At 41.7% G+C, this 15,590-nt stretch overlaps 1 long non-coding RNA gene across 2 annotated transcripts in view; it reads left to right on the forward strand.

Annotated features, from left to right (window-relative positions):
* The first annotated feature begins 614 nt into the window (after positions 1 to 614).
* LOC310954217 overlaps positions 615 to 15,590 on the forward strand; it is a 78,419-nt gene continuing 63,443 nt past the window's right edge. For both annotated transcript variants that reach the window (XR_014593408.1, XR_014593409.1), the window contains exon 1: positions 615 to 849. This is a non-coding gene — a long non-coding RNA (uncharacterized lncRNA). The remainder of the gene's footprint in view (positions 850 to 15,590) is intronic.

Below are 15,590 nucleotides of genomic sequence, written 5' to 3' on the forward strand. Positions count from 1 at the left end.
GGGCCACCCCTCAGTCGGTTATAAATCAGACTGTTTGGTCTTAATCGACTAAGATTAAGACCGATTTCTTCAGTCGATTAGTCATTTTTTATGCTTTCACCACTAATTATTAGCTTCTTCAAAGGCCACAAAGACCATCCAGTTGAAAACCTTAAGCTCTGTAAGTTTATTAAGGAATATTTACCCAAGGAAAACTGATTCCATTGTCCTACTTTATTTCCCACACTTCCAAGTCAAGTGTCCCAGTTATTATGTGTCTTTTTCAGAAGCAGCCCATGATCAGGGAACTTTTAACTCTGATACTTCACCCCTTTGTTCATTCAGGATCAGTCACAGGTGTGCTTTCATCTTCAAACAATTGTTAAATGAATGAATGTGTCCCTGTACATTACAGTTTATCTCCCTGTCTGTCTGTCTGTCTGTCTGTCTGTCTGTCTGTCTGGGATCCAGTTGAACAATGATGACGACCACAGAGCTCCATTCATGATGAGGCTTCCCTGGCGCAGCAGAGAGGGAAGGACTGACAGGTGGGTGTGACCAGAAAGACGAAAATGTATTACACTGCAAGTTCTCGCAGCCACTCCAGTATGAATGGTGGAGCTGCCGCAGGACAACTCTGGTGCAACAAGTCAGAAAGTTTAGTGAGGAGAGACGCGCATGAGAGAAAGAGCGCGCGTGTTTAGCTGTGTGTTCAGGAGACGGTGTTATTTATTCCGCAGTGCCAAAACAAAGTTTCAGAAAAAGAAAATGTTCCAGTGTCGGCGCAGATGCAAGCCTCGCAAATACTGGGAAGTTGAGCTGAGAAAGGAAAGACGCGCAAAGTTTGCGCCAGACCGCCAGTGATGCGGGGTGAGTAAATGTGCGAGTTAATTTTCTTTCATGAATTAAAACGCATTATACTAAAGAGTTCTCCACTTCACAGCTTTGCTCTCCTCAAAGTCCAAACGAGGAAGCAGTTTGTGACTTTGATAAAAAAATAAAAAAAAGACTCTGCTTTCAGGTTGAATTTGTGCAACTTCACAGCGACATTTCAACACTTTTTGCACAGAAGTTGAAATTGCAGGACTGATAACTGTCCTAAGAAGTTCAAGGATGGTTTGAGGGTTGTGCATAGCTCATGCATAATGGGCGGATTGTGCAAAGGTAAAAGGAAGTGTGCGGTGACTGACAGAGATAGTAACCCGGTCTTCCTCTTCCTTTTGTATTTAACAAGTTATTGAATGACATGGCTGAATGATTGGTTGCACCCTGTCTGCATTTTTTTCTGGGCCTTATTCCTGTAATTATTATTATTACTATTGTTATTATTGTTATCATCATCATCAGGCTACTATCGGTGTGAACGTCACTGATCTTTATAGTCTGATCACTATCAGCATGTGAAGTTTGGTTGGTGAGCGTCACCTCCTGGATCCAGTGGGCGTCACTTGAATACTTCTGAGCGCAAACTGGGTGATGCTGCAACTGGGTGATGCTGCATTCAGGTGCCGTCGGAAACGAGTGATCTGTTTTTTTTTTGTTCCAAAACCTCAATATCAAGACTTCAAAAACTCAAACTGTTTTTGTTTAAGAAAATCATGACAGAAAACAGACAAATTATGATTTTTTTACATGTTATAGAGTGACATATTTTGTGCCGCAGCATCGTAATCAAGGAGAACCCGACTCATAATTAAGAAAGAAACTTCAATTTGTCACAACCTTGAAGCATTAAACATCACTTTTGATGTTTCTTAATCTGCCTCATTAGGTTCAGTTTTTGCAATTGAACAGGAAAGGTCAAATTAAAACAATCACGCCGAACATGCTCCTTCATACAACAGGAACATAATCAAAGCTGCCTTAGTGCTAATGGACCAAGACATAAAGAACATGATGATTAACACACAAAAAATAATTGTGAACTGAGGGAGCTGTGGAGCTTTGTGTGTTTGCGCCATCATCTTGGATTTGAGTCCCTTAACAAGGTTACCACATCCACTGATGAGGACTTTGAGGTATTATGGAAAGGTAAGAGAAATCCTAGTAAGTGGACTTTGAGTTGTTTAAAAATTCCTACGGTATTTGAACTCATCACAACTCTGGATATTTTCCCTCATTTTTCTTTCTCATAATAATCACTACCTGCTTTAAATGCACGACTTTGCTCTAATTTTCACTTCCTAAGAAATGTCTAAGTTATGCTCCTCCCATGAAAGAACCCGTATAAAATATCGCCCCAATTTCTATTCACTATCGTAACGTCAGCACCTCATTTGGACTTAAAAGAGAAAAGATGCGATGAACTCTGCAGGGTGGTGTAGGCTATGTAGGGTGTGTGAGCGTTTCATAATGAGTGACTTGGGGTTTCCCTCCCCCTGTTTCCTCCATTCATGTGGCTGGAGACAGAGAAGTATAGAGCTGTCAACCCGGATATGAGCTAGTGTGAGTGTGTTTGAGGGAGAGAGAGGAAGAGAGACTGTACTTGTGTGAGCGGGAGAGTGTGTGTGTGAGTAAGAGGGACAATAGAAGGGACTGTGTTTGCATGTTTTATTTACACAACCTTTTTATTTTAAGACTCTTGTTCTTTGAGATCAGGTATTGTATTCCCTGTGCGTCATTTCCTCATTGTTCTTCTGAGTGACGTCGCAAGCACAAGCTTCCTCTTGGCACCATTTTGCATCCCCAGCAATTAACAAAGTGATGCTTAGCAGGAGGAGACAAAACACACGTATGTACTCTTTGTGTGATGTTGACCGATGACTGTTTAAAATACTTGTAAATCGGTCCGGCCAGCTTTGTAGATATCCCATCTGCTGTCCAGCTGCTGCGCTAGACAGTCTGTGACTCAAATCAGCATCCAGCCAAAATGTGCAGAGTTTACTTTGGTCTGTATTTCACACACAAATACCTATTACAGATTTTATAATTATTATATAATCATGAATCAGGCGTAGCAATAATTACTCCAAAACAGTGTGCGGAATAAAAAACATTTAATAAATCCAAAAATAGGAGCAAAGTCATCCGTGTGATACATTCAGGAATCAGAGTTATCAACCCACGTTATATTATTTCAAATGTTATCGGAAAGTGGATCCCGTAAAGAAAACCTACACATGTTTTTGCACTTATTTTACATATAATTCGACCTCTTCTGGTTTGTGTGTGTTGACAGCTTCCCTGAAAAGGCTATTTTTCACAGCAGACATTTGAACTTGTTACAGAGGGAAAACCACAGATGTTACTAATAACATTTACAATACTTTGTTCTATACACGTGTCCAGTAACCTGTGACAGTGAGCCAGCATGCACAGCATCAGGACTCTGAAACTGAAGCAGTAAAGTGTTTACCACTGTGCTTTTCCTACTATGACACGTCTTCAGTGGAAAAAGGCCTGTTAAGGTAGGATAAATCTTTGGTACAAAAGATAAGGTGACCTCACATAACTCCTAAAGTAGCTCCGCCCATCGTGAGTCTTAAATGCGGAATAATTTCAATAAGTGCAAACATCTGCGTGGCTGTGTAGGACATTTTCTTTAAGCAACAGTGTGATATGTGGAAACACTGTTGCTGAGTCAGATTCACGTCTTTCTAGAAACAAACATTTATTTGGTTACTTGTTGGTCCTATATGGAGTTCCTTTTCAAGCCAAATTACCAAACACTCTTTGCTTCCAACTTGTAAGGATTTGCTGCTTTGGTCCATTTTATATCACTAGAACTTAGACAAGAACTTAGAAGTGTTATCCAAAGCAGTGGAACAGTGTAATTGTACTGGACTTAATAATAATAATAATAATATAAACTATATTTATATAGCAACACAACATTTGGGTGAATAGAAACAGGAAGACGGAAACATGGTAGCGATAAGACAAATAAAATCAATAAAAAGATAAGAGAGAATGACGTCACATAAAAGCAAATCAGTAGAAATGGTTAATTCTTTTTATATATTTTTTGAAGTCCTACTGATATATCTTGTGAAATGAACCCATTTATGAAGTTAAACTTTTAGCTGCGATGAGACGGGTCTATTCAGGTTCAGGATTTGTTAGTACGACTTAGCACAAAGACCGGAACTGGGGGAACAGCTTGCTTAAATATTTCCCAACTGAAAATTTACCACCATGAAGTCACATCTTGATCACGGTAAAGAATGCCCTCTGTGTAGCGTAGCTGTGATATTCAGCCTTTGTGTTGTGTGTTGGTGAGCATGGAAATAAATTCAAAGCAGGAACTGGCTGATTATAGGTTGCTGTGTGCTGCGCCTCTATAGACAAATTAGGTGTAATGTACACTGGATGGAGACGCAGGCGGAAGCAGAGAAAGGTGAGAGCCAAAGGGGTGAAGTTCATTTCAACTTCATCCGTCACAGCCAGGTGAGATTCAGGCTCAAGAGAGCTTCGTTGAGTTCAGACGTTGAAGAATTTGATAGAGAGATGAAAAATACAGTAAGAAGAACCGGATTAGATCTAAATAATCAACAATCAGCCACAGCGGAAAGTGAAAGCATGTTGAAAGCCTGACCAAAACAAACTTGTATAACCTAAGTTAATGTTGCAGGCCTCTTTCCTGTCATGCTCAGTGAAGTCTGGAGAAATTCACACTCAAAGGTTCAATCCAGCAAAGTGTTCAAATGTCAGAAAAGAGGCTAGAAAGTAGGTATGAAAAGGGCAAAGATGGTGTCACAATTCAAACCAATGTTGCACTACAGAAAAACAGAAGTCAAAACAAACCTGCGAGGTAAAACAACTGTTTGTCAAAAGAGTCTGGTGGCTTTGAAGGGAGCATTGAATGATATTCGTGCCAACCGCCATCTACTGTACACCAACTTTGGCTAAGTACCTCATACATCCCCATTTAAAATATCTGAACTATCCCACTGGGTTGTTAAACTATAACTGTTGCGTCTCCGGCTTGCACTACAGCAGTCAACGGATGTCTTCAGTGGCGACTTCTGCTCGTAATGCTGCAGAAGGAGATGCAAACCACAGATGGCGCATCCAAATGAAAGTAAATCTTGTCTATTTGCGCAGCCACAAATACAAATGAGTGGGCCGCTTTTACATCTCGCACACACTGAAATTAGCTCGCATCATCTCACTTTCACAGTTGTAGTCTTTATGGGCTCCAGTGAATCATGGCGTCTCATTTGTCCCATTACAAATGAGTGAGAGCTGCCACTACACAGGGATGATATTGACTTATAATACATCATACTGTAGATGTGATTCGGTTTACTTGATTACCTCAAAATAACTTTTGCAGCTGCACCTCGTTCTCCATGTTCTCATATCAGGTGTAGGCCTACCTGGTTCCTCCTCTTTTACCACCATTGGTCTTATGAAACATTTTCCAAACCGCAGTGGATAAAGTCACACATATAAAGTGTCTTAAACACTCAGTAGCCCCTATGTTTCACTTCCAGCAGTAGTAGTTTCAGTGGAGAGTTTATAGTGTCATTATGGCCTCATAGGAATAGTTACACATTTTGGGAAATATGTAATATTATTTGCTGAGAGCTGGAGTAGAAGATAGATACCATTCTGATGTCTGTGCATTACATATGGAGCTAGAGCTGGAAGATAACTAGCCTAGCTTAGCATAAAGACTGGATTTGGGAGGAGGATTCAACAAGAAGAGACTGCAGGAAGTCACAGCACGTCAGGAAATTGTAACACAATGTACTTGACATGTAATTACCCCTAAAACCATATTTTTAACATTTACTTTATGTTAAAAAAAAAAAAAATGAGATACAACAATAAGCTTTAGAGGTGCTGGTAGGTGTATTTTTGAACTTTGGTAAGGAGCCAGGCTAGCTGTTCTCCTGCTTCCAGCCTTTAGGGTAAGCTAATATCCTCCTGGCTCTTGCTTCATCTTTAGTCTACAGAAATTTGCAAAACAAGGAGCACCTGCACACTGGAACCAGAGCTCATTTTCATGCCATTAAAACTCAATTAAAGGGAGCTTTGAATCCAGTGTGCAGGTACTCTTAACATTGGACTTGAAGCAAAGATACCAGCATAAAACTGGCAGCGTGACATGTAAATTACAAGCGCTACAAGCTTTCAGATGCTCTTTGGACCCTCGGGAGTCTGCAATTTCACAGGTGTGGCCATTGGTGATAAGACGTCGATTGACAGGCTTCTTGAGTCTGCATTGCAATCAGCTTTTAAGAGAATACAGTAGGTGTGCAGTATGCATCACCACAGTGCACGCTAGCACAAACGCATGCGTCACTTTCAGCACAGGGACAGTAGCACTTCCTCTTCTGTCACTGTTGGGCCTCGAGTTTGACATAATACCCTATCAGGCAAAAAAAAAAAAAACACCTTATCTCAACATCTCAGCTTTTCAGGAACTAACACAAGCAGCCTTCTTTGCAGCTCGACAGGCGTTATGTTGCATATGTCAAATTAGCCAATTGGGTTTGAGCGTTGTTCTGAAATCCTGAGGGTTGGTGAGCAACAAGATCCTTCTACTGAGGTTAAAACATGAACACCACAACATATGTTTTACGTGATTTTCACATGACAAGAGCATGGTTCGGTGAGGGGTGTGTGAAGGAGTGAAGAGTAATCTATGTCTATTCATTGACCTGTGTATGGGAGAGTCAAGGCTTGATGTGTGAATTTTATGAGGTTGTTTGTGCACACTGTAAGAGTGAGTGGGTGGGTGCAGTGGGTGCATACCGGTCGCTCCTGTGGCCAGCTGTAACCTTTTATAGTTTTATTGTGGAGGTAAAGTGAAAGTACTACAGGTTTAGAGATGAGCTGATCAGCCTAACCTATCAGCAGCGTTCCTGTCTTATCACACTGTTTTTCCCTTTTTTATGTTCCAAGATATCGTGCAGAACATGCAACAAGAGATCTGGGCTTGGGCTCTGCCAAGATCATGTGTGTCCAGGCTAAAAAAAAGTTTCCATCTTACAGTACTTTTCATCCCAGCAGAAAGGACTAGAAAAACGTGAACTCCTAAGGCTGCAGAATTGCCTGTTGCAGACTGTAACAGCATTCATGTTCATACCTTAATAGGCATAACAGTTCACTCACACCCATAATACACAAAGGCGCTTGTGTGCTGGTTTGTCGGGGCGACCACAGTGCATGGCTTACAGTTAAAGCCACTGGTTTCCAGTAAGATGCTGCCACAAGGTGCACCTGGGTGTGTTGATGGATGATGTGACATTTCTTGTGTAGATGCCACTGAGGGGTTAACTGTCTCACACTGTGCAGTTTATCGCTCACTGACAGTTGCCACAAGTGCACAGTACACTACTACAGTGGGGTTTTTAGTCAGAGCTACTGGTTTCCAGTAAAAGACCTGCACCCAATGGCTCCAGAGCAGAGGAAGTGGTGGTGGAGCCTGAAACTGTTTTCAAAAAGGGGGCGGAGGGCTGGTTATCACGTGTCAATTGCTTATCTCTTCATGCAAAATCTTTTTTGCCCCACGTGCATGCACATATCTGCTTTTATTTCATTGTGCTGATGCTCCGGCAACTTCCTGTGAGCACACACAGTGAAAAGGTTAAAGGTCAAAGCCACAGTAGCGCCGAATAAACCTGTTTTTAGGCACTGTGAGTTATTGCACCACTTCATTCTCATAATTCATTCTTAAAAGCAGAGCTGACATTTTTTTGTCACAAAAATGACCACAAAGAATCTGACCTGAATGTTTCTGACAGTAAAAAAAGTCAAGTTTAAAGTTTGAAAAAAGGCTTAAAATGATAAAACATCCTAATATGATCTCCTTTTTCGATTATCTAGAGTATTTAATACCACATTCAGTTTGTGAATGGATATGACCCCCTTGTGCGATACACAGGCTTATATCGCCACTTAGTGGAAAAGCACAGACATGACATTTAGTGTAGGGATTCACCTCTGCTCAATATCCATCATTACACCGCTGTAAGCTGCTGTGGCAAAGCAAAGACACAACACATAATATGTGAGTCTAATGCATGCCAAAAATACCAGGATGTCCTTCTACATACAGTGAGATTTTGCAGTATGGAAGCCAGCATGCTTCTGGCTATTCTGACCCACATTGCTTTGTGCAGCATATACAGTATGAGCCAAGGGTCACAGTTTAAGGTGAAATGGTGTGAAGAATTAATGTCCTATGAATACTGCATGCAACAGTACGTACTTTGATAGGACAGCTACCTCACATACTAAAAGTAAAAGTAAGCGATTTGCAACACAGCCTCTCACCATAGTACTCACTACACTAGTTTGACCTGTGTGTGGTTCCTGGTTGTTGCCAGTGGAGGGCGGTGTTTTTCCACATCACCTCCATCCACTGAGTATGTGTGTGCTGGAATTGAGGCTCAAGTGAGTTTGTGCCCTCCAGCGCACCATCAATGGATTATTTCAAACGCTGTCATTTCCAGAGGGTGAACGTTTGAAACCCCGCCCCCTGAGGAATGGGTGGTATTGATTGGTTTGTGGGTGTCAGCTGGCGGTATTGATTGGCATACTTAAAGACAACAATGGGGCAGAGCAGCAGTGAGAAGCAGCCAGCTTTTGGTTCACACAGTAGATGAGCTCAGTGAAAACGGAGACAGCTGTGGCAATGCATTAGGCTAATTCACTGTGTGTATGTATATGTGTGTGTGTGTCTTTTTATAGTGACTATTGATTGAAGTGCAGTTGAAGTTTTCCAGTATGTGTGGGGCATTACCTGTTCAGGCCACTACTCATTAATGTTCATTCCTACGATGTAGCGTGACTTTTTTATGTACAAAATTATCTTTGTTAATTGACAAATATTATATTATATTTGTGTAATTCATGGAAAAATTCAAACAGGAAAAAAAAAAAAAAGATCTCCGTCTCTCATGGTGTTTCCCCCAGAAAGGGAGTGACTTCGCCTCTCTATTGAGAATGAGCACTTGATTTTTTCCTGATGGTGACCCTCGATGGAGATCACCAAAATGATTCAGTTCATCCCGAGGACAACACGGATGTCTATTCACCAAACAATTGTTAAAAAAGTCCAACATGATATCATCGAGTATCTTCGTTTGTCCAACAATCAGCCAAAAAAACTACGATATTCAAATTACTGTAATGTAAGAAAGGAACAAATTCTCACGTGAGAACTGAAACCATGAAAATATTCAGCATTTTTGCTTGACAAGCAGTTAATTGCTTATCAAAATATTTGCAAAATTAGTTGAAGCTCTTATTTACACTTTTGTAACAGCGGTATCTAAGTGATTCAGTCTTGTCTGCTTGATTCACATTTTAATGAATATGGGCAGTGACACTGATCCAGTTCATTAGATTAGTGTGTTACTATTATTAAAATGAGAGTTTGAATCAGCCTGACTCACTGCTGGACCCTCTGTGGAGACAAAGACACCCCACCTGCAGCAGCAGCAGCCCTGGTGGTCTCAGTCAGACATTAATCAGTGGAAACACACATTTTCTCTCTTTCTGTCCCACACACATTCAGCCCACAGGACTGGAGTACAAACTAATACCTCCCACACTGATATACATTGGCAGCTCCCACACCGTTTTCACAGGATAAACCTGTTTTCTTCTGAGGGGAAAAAAAACCCTCACTCATCTGCCCCCCCATGTCTGTCCATGTGTCACAGTGGGCTAATCAGAAACACAATAGCTTCACAGTGTACCACCTGGAAACTAATAGTGTTTAGACTCAAGAGGAGCTGAGTCAGATCCTCTGCTCCCTCTGACTCATGACTTAGACCCAGACCGGACTGGGGCAGACTGACGGGGGTGGGAGGAAAGATGAGAGAGGTTCGGGCAGGGGCATACCAAATAGTAGCTGGTTTGTGTTTAGTTAATATCGTGTTAAATGTAATTATGTCAGTGTTGCTGAGTGACCTCTGTTCCTCTTTGGTAATGCAGTGTTCTTACAGTATCTTTGGTGTTTCCGTCATTTTGAGAAAGTTCCACTTTTTACACTCTCTATATTGTTTGCAACAAATGCAACAGCCAGCCCGGCAGCTTTGCGTAGCTCTGTTTGGCTTATTTTGCTTTGTAAACCTACTCTAAACTCACTCATGGCTTTAGATTTCTGCCATAGATTGTATACAAAGATGGACTATAGTACAAATGTGAGGCCAAAGTATCCGGACGCTGCCATCTTGGAACTTTGCAACCAGAGTCTGCATCAAAGTCCTGCCCCTACACCTGCCAGACCAATCGCAAGTCAACCGCAGCTGTCAATTATGATGTTTCACTTGTTTTTATGAGAAAACATCTGCTAGTCTGGCTCACAGGATGTAAAGTGCCGGGATTAAGCTGACAACCAGCATGTGATGTCAGGCGTCTTCCGCTATCTCCACTATTTGGCAAGGACCCCATTGCTGCATCCGGGAGCTTAGCACTGCCCAAGAGTTCTGTGATTGGTTTAAAAAAATACAAACAAACCAGAGAGTTTTTGCAATTGAGATGTTTTAGCTTTACTTTTGGGGACTTATCAAGCAGTGCATATTTGATATACAGTCTATGAATTCTACTAAAGCTGACATTCAACTTCATATGACTCATTTGTGCAGGTACCGTTTACAGTAGCTGTTGCCTGAACTGTGGGTGCATCAGTAACAAGTGCTGCAACATTATTAGTCAGATTTACACTCATAAACTAAACAGTCTTACTTTAACATATTGCTATTTTTTGCAGCACTACTGCTCCGTATTGATGGATGTTACGGTTATTCTGTTTTGTTAAATGGGCGTGTGGGTGCCGGTCCATTCCCACTAGCTGTGAAATCTCAGAGTCCTCCTGCCTAACAGTGTTTCCATGGTAAAACCTCACCAGACAAATTGTTCCACTTTACGTCACCACAGTAATGGTAAATTCATAGTTTAGAGGACAGACAGAGAAGTGTTGTTTAGGGACGTGGAAAGGAATGGTGGAGAGAGAGACTAATGGAAATGTTCTGCTGAAATAAAGTGTGTAACTTTAACATTTTATGGCTTTTAGAAAACCAACTCTGTAGAAGTGTTAAAGATTTACATGTTGCGTATGAGGTGGTGTTTATCACTTAAGTTACAGTACAGCTCAGAACCATTCTTATTCTGAGCAGGAAGACTACAAAGTTAACTTATTTTTACTTTTTCTAACGTATGCATAATCAGTTTTGCAGGTATTATGCATTTAAGTACACATGAAGAAACGTCACTAAACACTTGGGAATATACATACAATATAATCGTTACACAATGTCTCATACTATAGCCCTGGACTGGGATCAATGTTACCATATTCAACAGTTTAACTTTGTATTAATTAAGATCATTTAGTAGAGTCTCATCTCATCTTCAGCCTCTTATCCGGGGACGGGTAGCAGGGGCAGCAGCTCTAGCAGGGGACCCCAAACTTCCCTTTCCCGGGCCACATTAACCAGCTCTAACTGGGGGATCCCGAGGCGTTCCCAGGCCAGTGTGGAGATATAATCCCTCCACCTAGTCCTGGGTCTTCCCCGAGGCCTCCTCCCAGCTGGACTTGTCTGGAACACCTCCCTAGGGAGGCGCGCAGGGTTCATCCTTACTAGATGCCCGAACCACCTCAACTGGCTCCTTTCAACTCAAAGGAGCAGCGGCTCTACTCCGAGTTCCTCACGGATGGCTGAACTTCTCCACCTCTCTCTAAGGGAGACTCCAGCCACCCTCCTGAGAAAACCCATTTCGGCCGCTTGTACCCGCGATCTCGTTCTTTCGGTCATGACCCAGCTTTCATGACCATAGGAACGAAGATTGACCGGTAGATCGAGAGCTTTGCCTTCCTCAGCTCTCTTTTCGTCACAACAGTGCGGTAGAGCGACTGTAACACCGCCCCCGCTGCTTCGATTCTCCGGCCAAACTCACGCTCCATCGTCCCTTCACTCGTTAACAAGATCCCAAGGAGTAAATCTTTGAAAAAAAATATTAAGCTACCTTTTGGCTGTTTCCTTTACAACATTAAATTAACACTTTTAACACTCTTTACATTGTTAAATCTTGTTTAATAAATTTCTTAGGTTGGGAAAAGTGCTGCTGAAGAAAGTGAGACAGCCAACTCCTGTTCACTCTTCAGCCGTTGGACCCCTGTCACCAGCTGAGTCAGCGGGACGCCCTGCAGAGTGAGGTGGTGGAAGAAATACCTCGTTACTCAACACAGACACATTTTAAATGAGTCAATGATAATATAGGAGAAACGACAGTTGCAGCTTCCAGCCATCAGCAGTATCATCATCAGTATCATCATCAGTATCATCTGTGAGTGAGGAGGAGGTTTTAGATGAAGCGCGAAAAAAACAAAAACAACCCACATTGAACAAAGTGGTGTACAGAACAGAGTAGGTAGCTAAAATCAGAAAGACACAGACATAAACAGCACACAGAACACAGGTACAAATAGCCAGCAACAAGCAGCCACATTAGGAGAACTCCAACGTCCAAAATAAGTTTTGAGCCTGGACTTGGAGTCGATGAAGGGGGCAGATCTGATAGGCTGCCGTTCCACAGTCTAGGGGCAGCAACAGCAAAGGCGCAGTCACCCCGAGCCTAAGTATAGATTGCAGGACAGCAAAGAGTTCAAGCTCGCCAAGGGACCTGGAGGTACAGGAAGGGGTTAGGAGGTCTGTCATATAGGGGTCATATGGTCCCTCTTCCCTGTATAGGACGGCTCGCTCTCATTCAGCTATAGGAAGTTCTGTGCCATCTTGGAATGATGAATTGAAAATGTGCCGGTCCAGTCATGACTTATGGTAAGTCTATCATGCAGTAAGAGCGATACTCTAGATTTAATGAGTTTTGGTTTTGTCTACTTGATTAGGTTTAGGAAAATATCATGCTTTAGGTCTTCAGGTCTTGCACAATCGATCTATACGGCCGTTTTATTTGGTGTGGACAGTCTGCTTCGTCAGGTGACCAGAAAAACAAATCTAATGAGAGATTATGTTGCGCCGTATTTGCTAGATGTATTTGTAAGACAACAGTCAACAACTGAAAGTTTCTGCCTCCAAAGAATCATTTTTCTCACAAGATACAGTCTTTGTGAGTGGTTTTAGGTGCCGCATTCTCAGCCACACTGAAGATAAATGCCCTGAACATCCGGAAATAATACATCAAACCTCTGCAGAAACAGATGTGGAAAGATTACTAACCAGCCATAAGTAATAACTTTGTTGGAGAAGCAATTACATGGCATTTTAAGGAGGAAAATCCTGCTCAGTGCCTTAAAAGACTCAACGTTTTTATAGAGAACAGTTGTTTTCTTGTTCTTTTTTATAATTGTCTCAAATGTATTTTAAACCATCAGAGGATACTTCAACTGTTCAAGACAAACAGACATGTTTTTGTCTGTGTTCAGCAGATGTCTTAGTTGTCAGAAACCTTTTTGGTGGTAGGTCTGAGGTAACCTGACTCCGCAAGATGGATCGATTCTCATTTGCTCTTCATATCCATCTGGGAATTCTCGTTTGGAGATCTTTTGGGAAGGGGCGAAAATGCTGGTTGCTTATTGGATAAACCATCTGTCTATCACCAACATACGGGCAAAATCAACCAATCAGATCAACAAAGCGTATGACGTACCAACCGGGCTGTTAAGTCGTGACGTAACGCCCTTTCAAAATATGATTCCCGGGTCCAAAACTTTTATTTCTACAACGCGGCAGTGCCATGTTCCCCGTTGTTTGAACAGATCTGAGTTTTTAAAAAACAACGTAAATGTCATTTTACCTCTTTCTCATCATTTAAAAAGGTGTTTAACAGACGAAAGAGGTGATGTAATGGTTCACATGTTTGACCTTCGTGTCTGTTTTGTTTCAACGGAGCATTTGGACCCAGAAATCTTATTTTGAAAGGGTGTTACGTCAGACTTAACAGCCGGACAGCGTCGGGGCAAAGATCAGAAAGTACACAACCTGTCGGTAAAGAATATTTGCTGTTTGTGTAATGGAAATTTACGGATAAAAGGCACAATTTCAGGTGCCCGCTCCATATTCCAACAGAAGGATCCAAGAGAAATAAGGGTTTTGCTCAATAGCTGCGATCATCTCATCCGTGGAAGCCGCCATGTTGTTTACACTGAACAGGAGCTTCTCGTTTTTCACACATAAATCCGCCTCAAAACCAACGCTGATTGGTTCGGTCGCTTGGCAAACCCAATCTTCTCCGCTGTGCGTTACCAGACTGATCTGCCAGTAAAATACAATGGAGCTTACAAGATCAGGATGGTCTCATGAGGCTAGGTCTATTGCCTTTCGAGTTGAAGGAAACTTGACAAATGCAAAATACAATTCTGTTTCATGCTTTAGAGATATTTTTTTCTGTAACTGTGCACCTTTTGAATCTTATCCAGTTCGATCAAAGTCAAAAGGTTAAGTAATGTAATGTCCCCCAGGGGATAACCGTTTCACAAATGTAGCACTCTCATTTTTATTCTCATGTTATTTTAAGGAAATGCAATCAGTAGGTCTTCAAAGTGCAGTAGCACAAAATTTAGGCATTGGCACATAACCCCATAGCAACGGAGGTTTGATTCCCCCACAGACACTAAACATAGATCCTTGTTCATTCCGATACTCTGTGTAATGGTTCTCCTTGACTCATCCGTAGACTCAATCTCCCACAATGAGTGGTTTTGCTGAGCTAGCATTTCTCAAAAGTCTTACTTTTTTTTTTTTCTCTCTTTAAGCGCTGAGTGTTTGTATCCGCAAGTCGGTGAAGAAAAAATCCAACCCTGTTATAGCGATCAACTTAGTTACAATTTGTACCATGTACCATGCATGTAGTTTATATTTTTAGTAATGCTAACGTAGTGGCTCTGAGGACCAATGACTTTGGTGATCCCATGACTTCTCATTATCTCCACCTTTATTATGTCCTTTAGTCAAGACCCACTTAATTATCCATTCTAGTCCAGGACCAGATCCAGTCGAGTTTGAGTGCTAATATAGTGATAAAGAAGTTAGGGTGGTTTTACAAACAAGACTGATCTATCTTCTAAAATCAAACTAATCAATGCATAAGATGAAGGCAACATGTTGTACAACAAATCCTGAATCAGCAGCCAGGAACAACTTTCAATAGCCGAGTCCAACAAGGCACAAGACCAGGACAAGTGGGTGACTTCAAAAAGTCATATAGAGACCGTACTGCAGCCCTGTCCAGTACTTTATGACCAAACGCCTTCAAATCAAATTCCAATTTCCATTTGCGTCAGCTGTACTTGGCAAACATTATAGCTGCATTACTACAGCTTGGCGTCACCAGACTAATTTGCAAATGCCTGTTAGTCTGGAACCTCTCAGTTCATTTTTGATTTCCAAGGGGCGTTATCAACAGTGCAGACCAAAAATGCCAATGGATTCAGTTGGATAGACCTACAACCCTGCAACAGCGTAGCTCAGGGGTATTGGTCCGTTCTGGAGGAAGGAGGTCAGGTCACACATTTTCTCAAATTACAGCTAAACAGTAACAGTAACAAACACTAAAATGTGTTTCTGAAAATATTTTATGTGAGAACTGGAGAATACAGTAACAGAATATCGAGTCAGGTTTGATCAGCGCTGCCTAGTTTGAGTTTTATGAGCCTAGTAAACTTTGCTGGGGTGGTTGTAGACTCTTTGTCT

This window comes from Echiichthys vipera (assembly GCF_963691815.1).
Source record: "Echiichthys vipera genome assembly, chromosome: 11".
Classification (NCBI taxonomy): domain Eukaryota; kingdom Metazoa; phylum Chordata; class Actinopteri; order Perciformes; family Trachinidae; genus Echiichthys; species Echiichthys vipera.